Below are 17,288 nucleotides of genomic sequence, written 5' to 3'. Positions count from 1 at the left end.
TAAAATTATTAAAATTACTGTGGATGTTTTGTAAACCTTCCCAGAAACTTCCGTTTCAGTTTATAAAGAACAGAAGACTAAGTGGCCTGTGTTAGTCCTCAAAATTGTGGTGATCCAACTTTCTTCTGAAAGCGGCGTCAGACGGAGCTTCAGTAAAGTGTTGATGTAGTGAATTCCATTCCTTGATGAGTCGACTTGAGAACATTTATAGGGTGTTCTCGTAAATTCTCTGGTTTGGAGGACAAGGAAAGTGAGGGATATCTGATGCAAATTCATCACCAATTACTTTAAAATCTGAATAAGTTGCCCATGATTCTTCTACATGACAACAGAAATGGATTTACTCAATCCAGTCCAGCATCATAAGAGGGCTTTATGATTCCGAGAATCAACTTATTTAAGGTTCTTCGAATTTTTTCCAACAACTCACTGCTTCTTTTTAGGTAAGGACTGACCGTTTGTATTCAGTTCTCCTTTTTTAGGACGGGCGAATACTGTATACAAAGTCAAAATAATTTTAGCCTCGACATGGCCAAAGACCACACGTAATGAACATATGGATCTATAACCTTCGGCGGCAGTGTGCAGTAATTTCTAAGTCTTGGCTAACGATGACTTCTAATTTATTGCGTGTCTGGACAACAGGTGGCTCACTATTATCCACTGTGTATGTATATGTACCATGGTGACCAACATGCACCATAATGCACTTGGAAGCACTTGTCTGTAACTGCAAAATTTTAGACCACCTAGACAACTTAACCAAGTCATTCTGAAGCTCTAGACTATCTCCTTTATTTTTGGTAGCTCTCCATATCACAACATCGTCAGCATATAACAAAACCTATGGTGATAGGAGATTAGGAAGGTCATCTACATACAGGACGAACAACACCGGCCTTAAAACTATACCCTGTTGCACTGTGATAAGCAGTTTCCCAAAGAGACAACCTCAAGTTTCCCCGTACTCTTTGTTGACGCTCAACTAGGAAGTCCTTTATCCACAATAATAAACTGCCTCCAACCCCGATATTACTTAACTTATATAACGGCCGGTTGTGAGGAATTTTGTCGAAAGCCTTGCTGAAGTCAATGTAAGCTACATCTACAGGTAACTTTTGATCTTTATGAGCGCACCAACTTTCATGAGCCATTAATAATTTTGTGAGACGTGAATAACCTGTTCTAAAGCCATACTGTTTTTCATGAAGATTAAGCTTTTAGTCTAGATAATCAAACAACCCCTTTCGAAGAATCTTTTCCAAAATTTTAGCAACCACCCTCATTAGGCTTCAATGTCGATAGTTCTCATGTCTATGTATCATGCCTGTCTTGAACATAGGACTTACTAAGGCATTCTTCCAGTATTTTGGTAATCTGCCTTGGGTTACAGACAGATTCAAACATATGCTTAGGGGATTCGTGACAAAATTTACTGATTCCTTTCGTAACGTGTGATGCATGTCAGCGGGTCACACGGATTTGCCTTTACCAAGCCCATTTAGCAGACCAAAGACAACTATTATTTTAATGATCGCAGTGAGCAGTGTGTGTGTGGAGTGGATTCGTATGAACTAAAGAGAAGGGTGTTTCTATAGTATATGCATTGCTCAAGTCACTTGAGAATACCTGAGCTTAACCATTACTGTCATCCACTGATGCCTCAGGACTACTGTCTCCTCGTAATCCTGGAATATAGCCTCTTCTCCTAGTCCTTTGATTTATGAACGAGTATAAGAATTTACGTTATTCTATAGATTCCTTAACAATTTTTTTCGTCGTGAAAACTTCTAGACATGCTGAGCGTCGACATACAACATTTTGAGATTCCAAATGTTCAAATCCTGTCCCATGAGAACAAAGCAACCTAAACTTCTCCCATATTTCTTTCCTCTTACAAAGAAGGGTGTGGTCAATCTCACTGGACTACGGCGGGGATTTTTAGCATATTCTTTGATGCAGTCCAAGGAACTTGCGGTCGATTAACCTTTATGTACACATTTCTGAAAGCCTCGTAAGCCGCTTCATTGTCTTATCTGCTGAGTGTGTAATATCCTGTATATTTGCTTTCCAGTCGTTTGGTCTGGCTATGGCTGGCACATCGTCGTCGACAGTGATATGGAAATCAAAGACTTGAAACGCAGATAATCAAACTGTCTGGCGACACTCTCGTAATGAGCCAATATGATATCCAGCAAAGATGATTCAGAGTCCATGTCGTACCTAGTCTCATCTTTCACATGTCGCACCCGTGCACATGTAATGATAGCATCAATTATCTTTTGTTCAAGGGATTTCTTGACGACTCAGTTTTTAGATTTTTCCAGCCTTCCGTAGGTACATTAAACTCACCTAATATTAAATATCGACCACTTAAAGACCGAGCGTTGAAACCATTTGACAATACGTCATTCACCTCACAGTTTCGATTGTTGTAGACTAAATTAATCAGCAACCACGTTAGTAGCTCTTTTATCGATCCAATATTGTTCAGAGAACGAGTTCTGTGTTCCGAACTCACCTCCGCATTAACTCTGTGAACGACAAATAACCTGTCACCGTGATCAATCCCTGGGCTGCTGTTTGTGGAAATGGCTTTTCTTTAGCAACAATGTGTCGTTTCTTATTCGTGATCTGTATTTGTTCACCAAATTTCATTGAAGTAGCAACCGCAGTCTCGTTGCACACATTGTGCGGTCTTGGATGGTCGTCGATGACTTAGTTAGCCAGGTTTTTATTTTGTCCTGCTAGAAGCAGACCCAGCTCTGCGATTAGGTTTTCTAGACGTTCTCTGCTCACTGCCGTTTTTGGGGTGGTGGAAGTGAGAAACTTCCTTTCTTGAGTCTTTATTTCAAAAATACCTTTTTATAGGCCACCTTTTCTCCGTTGGCCCATCTAAATCAATCGATTCTGAGCTTATTTCAGATAACTTCGCGTCAACTTGTGTATTGGCCGAGCGTGTACTGTTTGATGTGTCTCAATCATGCTTGTTAATATCCCATCCAGTAGAATTCACCATTGCAGTGGCTTCAGATACCAATCTGTTTGTGTCCGATGAGCATCACTGACACAACTCCCCGTAACTCTTTTTGCGAAACCGTTTGAAAGCCTCATGTGTTCAATTCGTGCAATTTTCATGATATCATCCTTTGCACTCATCACACTGCATGCCATTTTCCACAGGGTATAGATAGCCTGGGCGCGGGCAAGTGCTTTATTTGGCACTGTGTAGTCATCATTCAGACATTTTCAAGAAGTAACTGGACACAAACGATACCCAGAGACAAAAGAAGCTGGTGATAAGAAAAAAGTAAAAGTTGAAATTTGTTATATCCAAAAGTGCAAACAAAAACGAAACGAACTAATATACTCAAAAGCACAGATGATAAATTACCTTAGGAAAAAGATATAGTCTTCGCAATTACTTTAACCAAAATAAATTCCAGTAAAGGAAAAAGAGTAGTTCCAGTGCATATACGCGATCAAAACAATGAAATTAAGTCAATCATGGAAAATGCCAGCGTTTGTTTTTAAATATTTAATGGTGAGTTTATGTTGAAAACTTAATTTCCTAACTCCTATATTTTCCGATAAGAAACAGTACTCTGTTCCCCCAAACACTCAGTACAGTCAATCTGGCGACTAATTTGTGCTAGTTCGATTGATTTTAGGTAGGTGTAAATTCTGTTAATTTGAAAGTTATTGGGTGAAATATCTGATAAAGTTGAACACTTATAATTGACTGTCGATTTACTATCAGACTGTCGATTGGCTGTTTTCAAACTTTTCCTTAGGTTTCGGAATGTCCTAGTAGGTTCCCTTGGCATTCGGTACAGAGGCCTCTTCTCCTTTTAATTTGTGCTAATTACCTTGTTTAATATTACTAGGGCCCTATATGAAGGCTTTGGTGATCCATTACTACTAAACAGGTAAGTTATTTAGACAAACTTTTTCTTGTTTTCTGTCCATAACTATCCTAATCATTCAAAATCGTCGAATGTATTTTGAATGGAATCCGTTGGGGTTGTAAGGCGCCTCTAAAGACGAAAAACACAACTGCCCATTTTTGTAGATTTCTGGTAAAGCACGACAAATCACCTGAAATTTACCCAACATGAGGACTTAACTGCCAGATCTGCATTAAATTTACATAGACTTATTGCTTAATTTCTCACAAATTTGCGTTCAATTCATATGTTATATACAACTTTTATCTTCAAAAAACTAGTTATCAAGCAGTTATTCCGAAAATTTCTTGGCTAGTAACGGCAAGTGAGTATGGAGCATTCCTCTCACAGTAACAGCTTACTTGCTTGACCTAATCAATTCTATGGCAGTCAGAAACTATATTAATGACTCCTAAAACAGAAAATGCATAATCAGCACCGATAGATTTCGTAAATGTCATCAAAGTGAACATTTTCGAAATACTTCGAATATCTAACAACTTTGATGTACTTCATCGTCACACGAAGACTGATGTGTTTTAATTGGCAATATATATTTGACTACCATAAAAAACTTTTTCCCTTAATAATATCTTGTTTTGTAGTTACAGACTGCATTTGAAAGTTGATCTAGAGTAAGCATCAGTTAGATTTTGTTGTGTCTATGGTGGCCCGGAAATAAATGTAGTCAATCAGAAATTGATATCAAGAAACTATCTGTAGAGTAACGAAGATTTGGGTATGTAGGAATTTCTGAGTTTCTTCTCATGAAATTTTCCTGTTGCAGCCAAAGAAAAAGTTGAGAATGACTGAGTAGGGACACATATTTTTATGGTAGTCAGATGTATGGCAGCGTATAAATTCCAACCTTTATGGTTTCCAGTGGCTATATTTTCTACGGCGAGCGGATTCATGATCTGCTACGAAGGCTTGATCCGATGGCTTAAATGGCACCGTGGCATGAGTGCCATTATTATCAAAGGCTTGCTGGTTTATTTATTTGGGGTAATCGGTCATCGCCACAGAACCGTATAATGAATTTCTGCAATGTTTATTCAAAATACAAGTTATTCTAACAATGGAGTAGTTGGTAATCTAAAATACTGCATTCTCTAAATAACCTCACTAAACGGTGGTTCCGAAGGTAATATAAATGATAGTGTCTGGCCAACGGACCCGAAGTACTTTGCGTAGACAGCTGCTAATAAACACTTGTATTTTTTGGATGATGGCTTTCGAAGTTCTACAAGTTGCTACCCCATACAGTAGAACTATCTTGACATTTGTATTGAAATTTCTGACTTTGGTTTTGATCGATGGTTGTTTTGACTGAATTGAAAGTAAAAATAACGCGGTCTATAATTTGTATACCAACATATGAACCAATAATATGATCGTGTGCACGTAACACACTATTTTACTAATTTTATACTCACATTTTTCCACTTAGATGCTCACCCTGTACTGTGTACCGCACTACGTATACGGAAACTTGACTGGCGGGAGATCAATCTGTTCAGTTGTTCAATTCCCAGAGAAAAGAGGACTTATGGAGCTAGAACACGGAACATTAGAATAATCAAATTTACTAAAATTTGACCGAATGAAAATGGTCCGACAAAATCAGCGACTGCTGCTAACGGTTTTCCTCATTGCTTCGCAAAATGCATACTAAGTGGGCAGTTACAACGTTATAACTCAAGTGAACACCAACTTTGTTTACTTAAAGGCATTTACAACTGATCCGCAAAGGTTTGGCAATCGTAATTGAGACAAGCAACTGTTCCAGGTTACAAAGGTATCATTAAAATTTCCATCTCATTATGTAGCCACCATCACACCTAAAGTTGGCACAGGTATCCGGAAATTGGCAACGCCTTCACACGTGACACCTTCGTAATCAAAGTATACCAACTCAATTAAATCAGAAGTCAAAAATGAAGGGGTTCAAAGATAAATTTGAAAAGCTACCAATATATCGAGTGGCGTTTAGTTTAGGCTGGCTAACAGCTGCAAGGGATGCGTAGCATGGTGTACCCACTTGTGTTCTGGCGCGAAGGCGTGACTGAGCTCCTTCAAATGCGGTAAGTCCAGTAAAACTAATGAGGTCAGCCTTGATGAAGAAGACATACACAACTACATATTTTATTAATTCGCCCACCACTACAGTTTACCTCACCCCTTGTGTGTAGTGATGACCATAGGATTTGGTCAGCCAAAAATTTAAACCCAACCTGTTTGCCTTCGCTAAATATTCTTACGACAGCTTGCTATGCTCAGCAGCATCTGGTCGTCTTTCCTTAATATAACGGGCCATGTGGTACAGCATATTAATAAAAAAATTTGCAATAATACTTTCTGTTTATCGTGCTCTTTGTCTGTTCATCATCTTTTCCATCCGTTTCGCAAAGAAATAAAGGATATTTAAGTGCTTTTCAAATTGTATTCGTACGTGTATAAGGAGATAAAATGTACGGAAATGGAAAAAAAGGTGAACATGCGACAGAGTAAAACAATTTACAGAGTAGTTGATGCTCGATAAAAGCGTGGGCCACTGTTTCGGCAGCAATGTTTTCGTTAGGCACGCCTCTGGTCATCGTATGATGCGGTCTTCACATGATAAGATATTGCAGTGCCTATCTGAATCTGGTGAATGTTCTATCAAATCAAGATGGACCTGATTAGAACGAGCATCAGGGGTTGTAATGGAACCCAGGAGACATTTGCTGTTGCTTTTAAGATGGTTTCTCTAGCTGTGAAGAATGCCTTTTTCTCATTGTCGTCCAAATTGTTGTAATTTACACTTCCACAAATTAGTTTTGCTAAGTGTCTTATACGACACGCACAATTCGATATGAACCGTCGATAAAAATTTAACGAGCCGTTTAACGTACTTAGTTACTTGAACCGTGATCAGTTCTGAGTAATCCAGAATGTCTGCCACTTTCATTCTCAGAGGGCGGATGCTTTGAACACCAATTGTGACCCCGAAATAGCACGGGAAGACGGTTCCAATCTGACGTTTATGAATGCTTACAGTGACGCCGCGTTCTTGTAGTCATTTGAAAACAAGGTCCAGATGCTGGAGATGAGATAATCTGTCTAAACCTGTGATCAAGCAGTCATCTACATATACGTGTACGAGGTTGAGACCACGGAAGGTAACATCGACGAATTTGTGGATAGTTTGTGAATCACTTAAACTTTCAAAACAACAGTTGCATCTTTTAAGGTAGCTGTCCGGTCATGAGTGTGCTGTGACGAGTAAAGATTAGGGGTGCTTTTTGTATTCAGTAGCCGATAATCAACAGTTGCGCGTCACTCGTTGCTGCCTTTTTCGGGGACCATGAATCAGGGCGATGTTCGTGGGCTCTTCGATGGCCGAATGATTCCCAAGTCCATCATGTAGTCGAACTCGTTTGTGGCCAGATGCAGCTCTTTTAGTGCTAGTTGGCGCGCCTTCGAAGTTGCAGGTGGTCTAGTAGTCGTGATGAGGTGTGTATCATTGGTGGTTACGCACGGCAGTTTAGGTTGCATATGGTGCATTTCGGGGTGCATGTCGATCATCTGTTAATAGAATGGTTTGATTGCATGCATGACCATGAATGGGGACAATTTACGATAGAAAAAGTTACTCTACTACTAACCTTCATGTGCGCGCGTAAATGGCTTGGCCTACTGATATCGTCCAACTATAGTCGGTTGAAAATTACGCCCAATACTATCCTAAAGAGCTGTCGAGAAAATCACATAATCTAAAGCCTGCTACTAGTTGTCTTACATCTATGGAGCTTGCCACACATCGACAGGTCAGAATAGCACAAAATGCCATCGGCATCAGATTAATCCGAGTTTCCCTTGTCCATTTTTTCGATCAGTTTTCTACTTTCACATACACTGTGATGACCTACCACTGGTTTTATCCTATCACCCATTGCTCTTTTTATAATAATCATATTACACCTATATCGGCAAACCTCTATACTAGAATACACTTTTCTTGCTTATAATTCGTTTGCTAACCTATAATTTATACTATAAACATTAAAAGCATTGGACTCATGCCTCAGCCACAGTTCATGATTTATTACCATCCGATATGCTTGTTCAATTGTACTTACAAAAGTAGTGATATATTGAGCATCTTGTGAGATATGCTCCATATAAATATTAACTCTGATGAGCCTCACATCACAAAAGGAGGTAGAGTGATGTTACTGACCAGAGAACACTATTATTATACATAAACAGCGTATTGGTATATAAGTGTCGCAAAGAGGCCATTTTAGGTTTTATTAGAAATTCAGTAATACAAAGAGAGAAACGTGTTATATGTATATAATTTAATAAGCGTGTTTGTGGGAGCAAAATAAGAATAAACGATGACGTATGTGTTGTCAAGTGAATAAAAAAGAGGAACTGGACAAATAGGAAACCAAATCATTGATTCAGTAAGACTTGACTGTGAAATAAGCGCTCGTGCAGCGATAGTTCAGAATAATACTTTGAAAGCCACAACTAATAGCAAATGATAATCAAATATCAATTTTTATGTTATATATATGTGGTGAAAATAAAATGAATCTGAAAAAGCTACCTTATTTAAATGTAACTCAAGATAAAGTGTTTTCGTTTTAAACTCTGGATGTCTATGAATAACGTATGTTTAAAAGGAAGAGAGGGAGTAAAGAAAAAGTGACGAAAAAAATACCTAATTTGTCGAGTGACCAGTCATGACAGTAGTAGCATTGGTAATCAAAAATACGAACATATAGTGGCTTTGGGCCCTAACCATGTAATCCTCAAGGCTGAATACGAGATAATTGAGAGAATAGCTATTCAACATTTAACGCAGAGTAAAACACAACAATGTAGAAGGCGGGAACAACGAACTGAATGAATTCGAATTGATCGGATGGCATGGCTCGACCTTGCAGGCGTGGTCACTTTTGAGTGTTGTAATATATCTTTTATTCATATTAAGTATATTGTTCTATCTCTAGACTAAATATTTTTTCATCATATAATAATGATTTTTACAATACGAATGAGTCAGGGTAGACAATGATGTGACATTCCCGTAAGATCTTATAGATTAGGCAGTTACCTCATGACAAGAGCAGTACCAATTTAATAGTAGATCATAATTCTACAAACATTAGCAGACTTCAGATATTAAGATGAATAGAAAGACAAGAAAATTAACGGACAAATGTTCAAAGGTTCTGCTCTACTCTACAGTCAGTTACACAAATCTTGAACTTTGTTTGTAAAAATTATCAGTAGTCACATTGATATTCAATAGGAAACAATCCACTTTCGGAAAGAAAATCCTCAAGTAGACTTCTGAACTGGGTTTCAGTTTCACTGTAACGTAGGTTTACTAAGAGTTTGTTCTACACGATTGAATAGCGATTAACGACGAGATTCTGGTGTAAGTTTCTGTAGGTTCTCGGAATCAATAGAATATTCTCTCTATTGCGTAGGCCGTGGGATAATATCATAAAATACGAAGGAGTGGATGCCAGAGGATAAAACATAACACTGTAACAACCGAACTGCCAGTATTCGGTTTGAACGCAGGACTGACGAACCAAGATTTATTTGAATAGACCAGACAACGTTCTTCCGCATAGGGTACGAAGCGCTTTTGAGATACTCGTAATAAATTATATCAAAACACGAAATCTGTGCTCAAGTTGAACGGTTCTAATTTAGGAAACAGAACAAATTATATCAAAAATACGAAATACCTCAAACAGTACCTGAGAATCAATAAAAATATTCCTAACAAGATGTGATCAAATATCTATCCGCAAAGATTCCAGCAATCCTCCCAAGCAGACAGTCAAATGATTAACGACCACACGCTGAACCACGCCGCGACCTTGAGCCTGGTCAAACACGACCTTACTGTCAGTAGTTCGGCAAAATGCAATAAAAAATCAGGTAACAAAAGATAAGTCTTTAATCAAAATCACATAATAAAAGTATTGACGAGGAAGACGGAATAACAAAAGTGTGGTTAAACGAGATCTGAACAAAGGTTAAAATACACGACAGGGAGAAGAAACAAACAAATGACAGTACTCTCCGACAAAAATGCTGTGGAGGAATTTTCAACGTTCTCTTTCCGTTACAACTATTTATAATCCAGTAGCTAAAGACAATGTTTAATTTGATGGGCCTGATCCAGAGAGATTCTGACTTAACTTGTCGACATCTTTGGTGGCAATCCCTTTTGTCGAAATACCCTGAAAACAGCATTAATGAATCTTATTTGAACACCTTCAAATTTAATCAAGTCATTGTGTCTGCAATTATTGTAAACTAAAATACCATACTCTAGAATGGGTAGGATATCATATTTCACAAATGGTGGGCGAGTTTCATCAGGTTCACCGTCATAGGACTTTTTCAAGGCGGCTATGACCTGCTTGATGTTGATGGATATGAAATCGATTTTTAATAGATGTCTAGATGGCAACATTGGAAACCTAGAGATAGAGGTTTGGGTTTCAGTGACGTCGCAGTTTGAGAAATGCCTGCCGAATTGTTCACAAATAACGTCAGGATCGTCAACACTGCTTCCCTTAACTATGAATAGTTCCAGTGTGCCAAAAGAATTTGATTTTATACGGGATTTAAAAAGCCAAACTATTGATAAATCTGAGCTTTTACTAAATAATGTTGTCACTTTACGTCCGGCTGGTTACCACGTAATTTACTCGTCGATCAAAATAGGACTTATCCAATTTTGTACTGCGCTAAACCATGGCGTTCGACCGGTCTCATCAGCCTAGAGTTCTATTGGTCCCCAGCTTGTCTAGCCCGCCACTTGACACCGGAACGCCATTAGCGGCTTCTACTACGCGAATCATTTGTTTCAAACATACATGGTTTATATACCAGCCAAAGAGACCACATCACACCATAAAATAGGAAATAACATTCATACGCAGTAAAGACAAAACGTGACTGTGAACGTGTGTGACAGTAATTAACAGACTGAGTATAACGTAGGAACAGTAAATCGTACAATAATAAGCCATAAGTCTAAATGAAGCTTATGGTAAAATGAATATAAATATACACAATTTAATGACTGAATAGTTATGCCATAAGATATATAGATAATATTAGTCCATTAATGGGCCTCAGGTGTTACTTATAATTTATTCTTTGCTAGGATTTAACTCCTAAGGCTTTGTCCTACATAGTTACAAGATACCTGGGTTGAGATGAATCATTCCTGTCAACCACGTTGAGTATACTCTGAAGTGCATAAACGTCATGATGCTTGTACCAAAAGTGTTTCAATTTTCTCAGCTTTCATTTAAGGTTTTTAAGAGTATTTTGGTCTCTATTAGCGTTAGAAGCCACTTGGCCGATAATTGGAGCAGTGCATTCAAGGCAGTAGGTCCGGTTATGGTATAAGTCGGAAATAATAATAGTAATAATTTATTCTCAAATAACAGTTTGTCACATGAGGCATCCCAGTTTATAGGCAAGATCAAATTGTTGCAAACGATACAATATCCATTGTAGTAAATTACTCATCTGGGTTGATAATTTATAAGATATGAATGTAGATGGTTTGAGTCAGTATCACAGTTGGCGCGCTTCATGAAAGTCGCGTTGCGAATGTGCAACTGATGGTCAAGGATAGGTCCATTGAAGGTGGGAGCTTCTAGAAATCGCAACCTTATGTCCCTTTGGAATATCTAAGGCTTTAAGAATGGTGCAGGATGAAGTAACCCGTTCCATATCTCAAAGGGGCTGAAAGAGGGAGCAAGTAAAAGAAAGGACGAGAGGCAGAGTAGCCAATATTCATGAAGGAATGTTTAAGGTATGATTACTCAGCCTAATTTTCTTTTATTAACATATTTGTCAAGCAAGAGCATTTTAACAGGTTAAAGAAAATAAGTGTAAACAAGGTATGAGTGGACATACAACTGACAGATGGAGGCGATTCGGAAAGGAGCTGAGAGTATGGGATTATGTGTAGTTATAAAATAAAATATAGTGCTAGAAACAGTATTGTGATATACAATTGGCTATCTTCCTTTTATTATCGAAGCTATTAGAGCCCCTTTCGTTTTTTTTGTATTATTATTTTTTTTCAGGTATTATAGAGTCTTGAGTAGGCTTCGTATATTAGCGAATTGTCTAGTTTGCTTGTAATAGGATTACTGGGTAGGAAGTGAAACCAGTTCAACGTTCTAAACACGATTTAATGAGGTCTTTTGCATGATAAATCAGCATTAAAAACCTTAAGTTCGTGACATCCCACTAAACCATAAGGAGATGATTCAGAAAGGAGCTGAGAGTATGGGATTATATGTGGTTATAAAATATAGTGCTAAAATCTCAGTGTCTATATTATTTGTAGTGAAATAAGATTCCCATGGTAAGCATCAAATAAGAGTTTTGGTGCGCATCCTGATTTGTTGATCAAACTGCATGCTCTAGTACATTGTTGAAGTTTTAGAGTTTAATCGTATAGTGTTTAAAGAATGAATATACTCAATACATATCTATGATCACTCATAACAAACTCATGACTGATCTGCACTGAGATACAGTCTATTTTGATTGTAAACAATAAATCAAGTATATTATTCATCTAAGTCGGTTCTCGCAGTTGTTGGTTTCATACACAAGGTTCTAATTTTTTGACTAACTTGTCATATCGACCTGGTGCCGAAGTCAAAATCCATGTAATGTTCAGCAGTCTAAAATCACTTCCGATGATTTTAAACGCGCGCAGTTGGTGCGAAACAATGAAAAATATGTTTGTTAGTAACTTGTCAGTGTTAGCATTCTCATGAGGTAGTTTGTATATTCATGTCACCAGTAGATAATTTTGCGATTCACAATTTAAAGTAACCCTAACGGAGTCATCTATAGTATCAAGACATTCATTCTCAAATTTGCACGCCTGAATGTCCAAACAGACATAGATAATTGTGCCGTCTCCTATTCCACAGCATCTATCGGTTCGAAAGAATACGTAGTGAGCGTAATTATACAATCCCATTTAGGTACTATTTAGCTTGACTGGGATCACACCTTAACAGACCTTCAGTGAGTTTCAGTGCCCAGCTAAGTTCACTACTTGGTTATTTCGCCATCAGTATACGTTATGGTATGATCATGAATCATTCAGTCCTCAACATCACATTTAAAGTCTGAGCTAAATGATCTGGTTAAGTGACTCGTCATCAAACACAAATAATATTGGTCACTTCAAATAAACCTACATAGCACTATATAAACTTGAACCATAGCAACCCACCTTATTATTTAGGGATATCGGCCATGTCTTCAGATCCCTTATTTAACGGCTATTAATTAAATGGCACAACTAAATTTCCGCTTAGTATCCACCCAAGGTAAATGTTATTGAGAATAACATCGGCCAAAATGAAGTGTTCATTTGGCCTAGTAATTGGCTGATTAACGAACAGTTACATTCAAGAAGAATTCCATTTTAAGGCAGATCGTTGGTCAGGTTGTTCACAATATCTGTGGATCTCTGCAGAAATTCAAAGTATTACGCAATCGCGGTTACTTTGACCAAGTAAAAAACTCTTCATTAGATGAATTTCAGTTTACTACACTTAAGAATCCCCTCGAATTTCTTGCAGACGAGTGGATCAAGGTGGTAAGCCATCGGGTCCCGACTGGTGAACTAAAGATCATATGAGAGATAAATAGTTGTGAGAGAAGTTGGAGGGAAGAGCAATGGCTATCGATATAAAGGTTGGATACATTGCACTCAACTATCCAAGATGAATTTTTCTGCAGGTAACCTATTGCAGATCACGACGTAAGTACTAATTTGCCAATTTCTTATAACCAAATCCAACAAAGGCAGTCTTTGTGTCTGCACCCAAACAATTCAATTGCTAGTCACGTATTTGACAGTGTAGCTAACGACGAAGTCATGTCAACACATTTGTTGTGCTCTCAATGTTCGGGCTGTGATCGAAGTAAAATTTAAAATAAAATACCCCGTCTACAATACACATAATCTTTAAAGGAATTTAACACTGCCTAGGGAAAAGAATATTAGACACCGAATAAAGAAAACGTTCAGTGCGGGATCTCAGTATTTTGACGACTTAGGTGTACAATGATACATAGATAACTAAAATAAATAGTCCAGGAAGTCTTCGACATTTGATCCAGACCGCAGAGCTTTAATGGTTCAATTTGTTTAATCTGATCGGCGTTTTTTAGCAAGATTGTTTTCTACGGGATGTGGTTGCAGACCCCACGCACAACCCTTCTCCTTGTTGTGGGCTTTGGACTGGCATTAGCTCTAGAAGAGCTACAGGTGGAGTTATGATTTGCAATTTGTAAGTCCAAAAATACACGTACACCTTAACCGTGAGAAACACGGTTTATAAATGTAGAAGCCTTATATAGGATATAAGTGTTTGATCATAAGTATCTTCCTCGCGTATGGAGGAACAATCAAGTGAGATATGTTGTACTAGGTGATTATGGGAAATCAAGCAGTCAGACTAAATCTACCGATCGGGATGGTTGAGACGTGTTATATTTACCCAACCACCTCATACCCTGACGCGCAACGCTGGTTAACATGGGAGTTGGTTGTAATAAACATAGGGACGTCTAAACCAAGACTTGGCATCAATTCATGAAATAATTAACTGTTGGTAAGTTCAGACTACCTGATCGAGTTCTACGAGATAGCCGCAATCATCAATTGTAGATGTCGAGTAACAGTTGAGGACCAGTCACACTAGCCCAAATGCACTTACTGTTTATCTTCCTCTAAATCTTGAATTTAAGTTTCCCTTCCGCTTGATTATCGTGATCAGTGGTTAGACACTTTGAATGACATAGCTCACGACCGTTTGCAGTGACGCAAATACATCCACTCTTTGTCTTCCCCAAAATTCTGAGATTCTAAATTTCCTCTTCTTTATTTCACTAATTTCTATTTTGTCGAGTCGTATCTCCAGTCCCAAACCCTTCCTATTACCACTGGTACTGTTACTACCTCTACTTTTCTGAGATTTGGCCCGAAAATTTCATCTTTGCGCTAATGGTTTATGGAGACTTGAAACGATGTACATACGTATCAGGTTCTACGTTGTGACTGATTCATATCCTGTCTTTATGCTCTTTAGAACCATATTCCTAATGTTTAGTCGTTCTCATTATCATTAATACTGCTATAATATGAACTCATTTGGTATTATGCTTGTTAACTTCATTTTGCTGTGCAACTATATGCTAGACTATACAATGGTTATGATTGACTACTAAGTGTTTGTAAGACGTGGTTATTAAATCTAGGGAATACTTTCATAACGTTATCTATCCAAACAGTTAAAAGCACTGAATGAACATAATTCTGCGGATGGAATATTTAAATTATTCAAGAAGATTGTGATGCAGAATGTTTATAGTATATTCCTATTCGTCCATCTCGAACATAAATATTATTAATGAATAAAAATATTAGAGAAGTTCACTGAGTTACTATGCTTTGGAATTGATTCATTTCATGAGAGAATTTGTTACCAATCTCAGTTAAGTAAAATTGTAATAATGCTTCTTTAAACCACCAGTAGGCCAGCTCTACTGACGTTCTTTGCTTCGGACCCACTTATTTTTTACTTAATCTTGTTTCTGTTGTCTTTTTTATGTCTGTTTTGAAATATAGAGACTTGGGCTAGTGCACTATTGTTCTAGGTTCGATATTGTATCAGCTTGGAATTTATACGTCGTGAAATACTTTATTGTGTTTATAAAATACTTGAGTGTTGTATGAATAGCATTAAAATAATGGTTTTGCTTACTAAAAATTGTCAATGCTTTTTATTCTTTTTAATTAGGATTGTTCATTTGATCCTAGCAGATCCTTGGGGTTTTGTCGAGGATCCTTTAAAAGTTAAAGATCAGTCGAATGTAGGTGCAGCTCAAGCATGGATATTTTCGACTTTCCGTCAAATATTCCGTCCCTTTAATCCTTTATCCTTTCTTCGTGCTGCCGGGCCTTTCGGGCCTAGCCTTATCCACTATTTCCGTCAGGATCTAAGAGGGTTTTTCGATCAAAGACCCATTCGCGTGGAAGAGGTGAGATATGTTTTCGATAAATTTTGTTATCTAAATAGTTGTTGTTGTCTGTTGGAATAGCGAACTATACGATAAGTATAAAAATGTTTCGAAGAGAAAGTACGTTTATTAGCTTATTGTGAAGACGTAGTGGTCCAGCTATATCCCGTAATTTATAGAATTATAATCATATGTTTCACATACTTGCTAATAATGGGTTAGTAATTTTTGTCTGATAATACTTAAATAAATTGAACAAACTCATTCACCAGGTACTTGAGTATGAGCCATACAGAGTGTGAGGTCTCATGATATTACCCGGCTGTCCGGACAGAAGGAAATGGAGCGAAGTTCGAACTTGGAACTTGGTGGCCGAAAGTGGAATAGCTTAAGTACTAAGCCACTGCCTCTGCATCATGCGCAGCGCTAATCACATGGCTGAGGTCACGTAAGACGAGACAGTATAGACAATGATTCTAGACAATGTTCTGGACTTAACTGGCTCGGCTAGGCGGAAAGCGGGACCAATCAGTACTCTAGGCTGCTCGCACGTGTTTTACGCGTCCTTGGTCCGATCGACTATTCTCTGCTTCTGATTGGCGGCTTTGGGATACAACAGTCTTCGAACCCCTTCGTTTCTGATTTCTAGTTTGACTGCGTTGGTATACTTTAATTGTAAGCCTGCTATAAGTAAAGCCTTGTCGAACTCCGAACACCTGTAACATCCTAAATAGTGAGTGCGACGTGAAGTGTCGCATCAGACAATAAACTGCGAGTCTATTCCTAGTTCCTTCTTGGAACATTGTATATCGTTTTTTTATATGGATTATGAAATCGCTCTTGTGTTTTCGGATATTTTCGCTCCTGTTTATTTGTCTTGTCTTCATTGGAACGGAACAGACACCCAAGCTATTTGACGTCAAAACTATTTCGCCTACCACATTTCAGCTTGTGCCATTTTGTCCCGATATTATCAAAGCCTGATTCTGCCACTCGGAAGCTGTCTTCCACGAGCATGGCATGACAGACCCACGTGCACAATCGCTCGCAGTAGTCAAGTCACTATTGTGCGAATTTAACAGGCACGTCACCGCTAGTATGTTTACTAGTTGCGTTTCCTAGTCTGGCTGATCACGGAAAACGAGACATTATAGACAATGATATGACTTCCATGTAAAATCTTGTACATTAGATAGTCATGTGATTTCAAATCTACGCTCTTGGGATCAGGTTTGCAATTATAGT

Source organism: Schistosoma haematobium, chromosome ZW, assembly GCF_000699445.3.
Source record: "Schistosoma haematobium chromosome ZW, whole genome shotgun sequence".
Classification (NCBI taxonomy): Eukaryota; Metazoa; Platyhelminthes; class Trematoda; order Strigeidida; family Schistosomatidae; genus Schistosoma; species Schistosoma haematobium.
The sequence above is the reverse complement of the archived record's forward strand: the minus strand, read 5'-3'. Positions refer to the sequence as shown.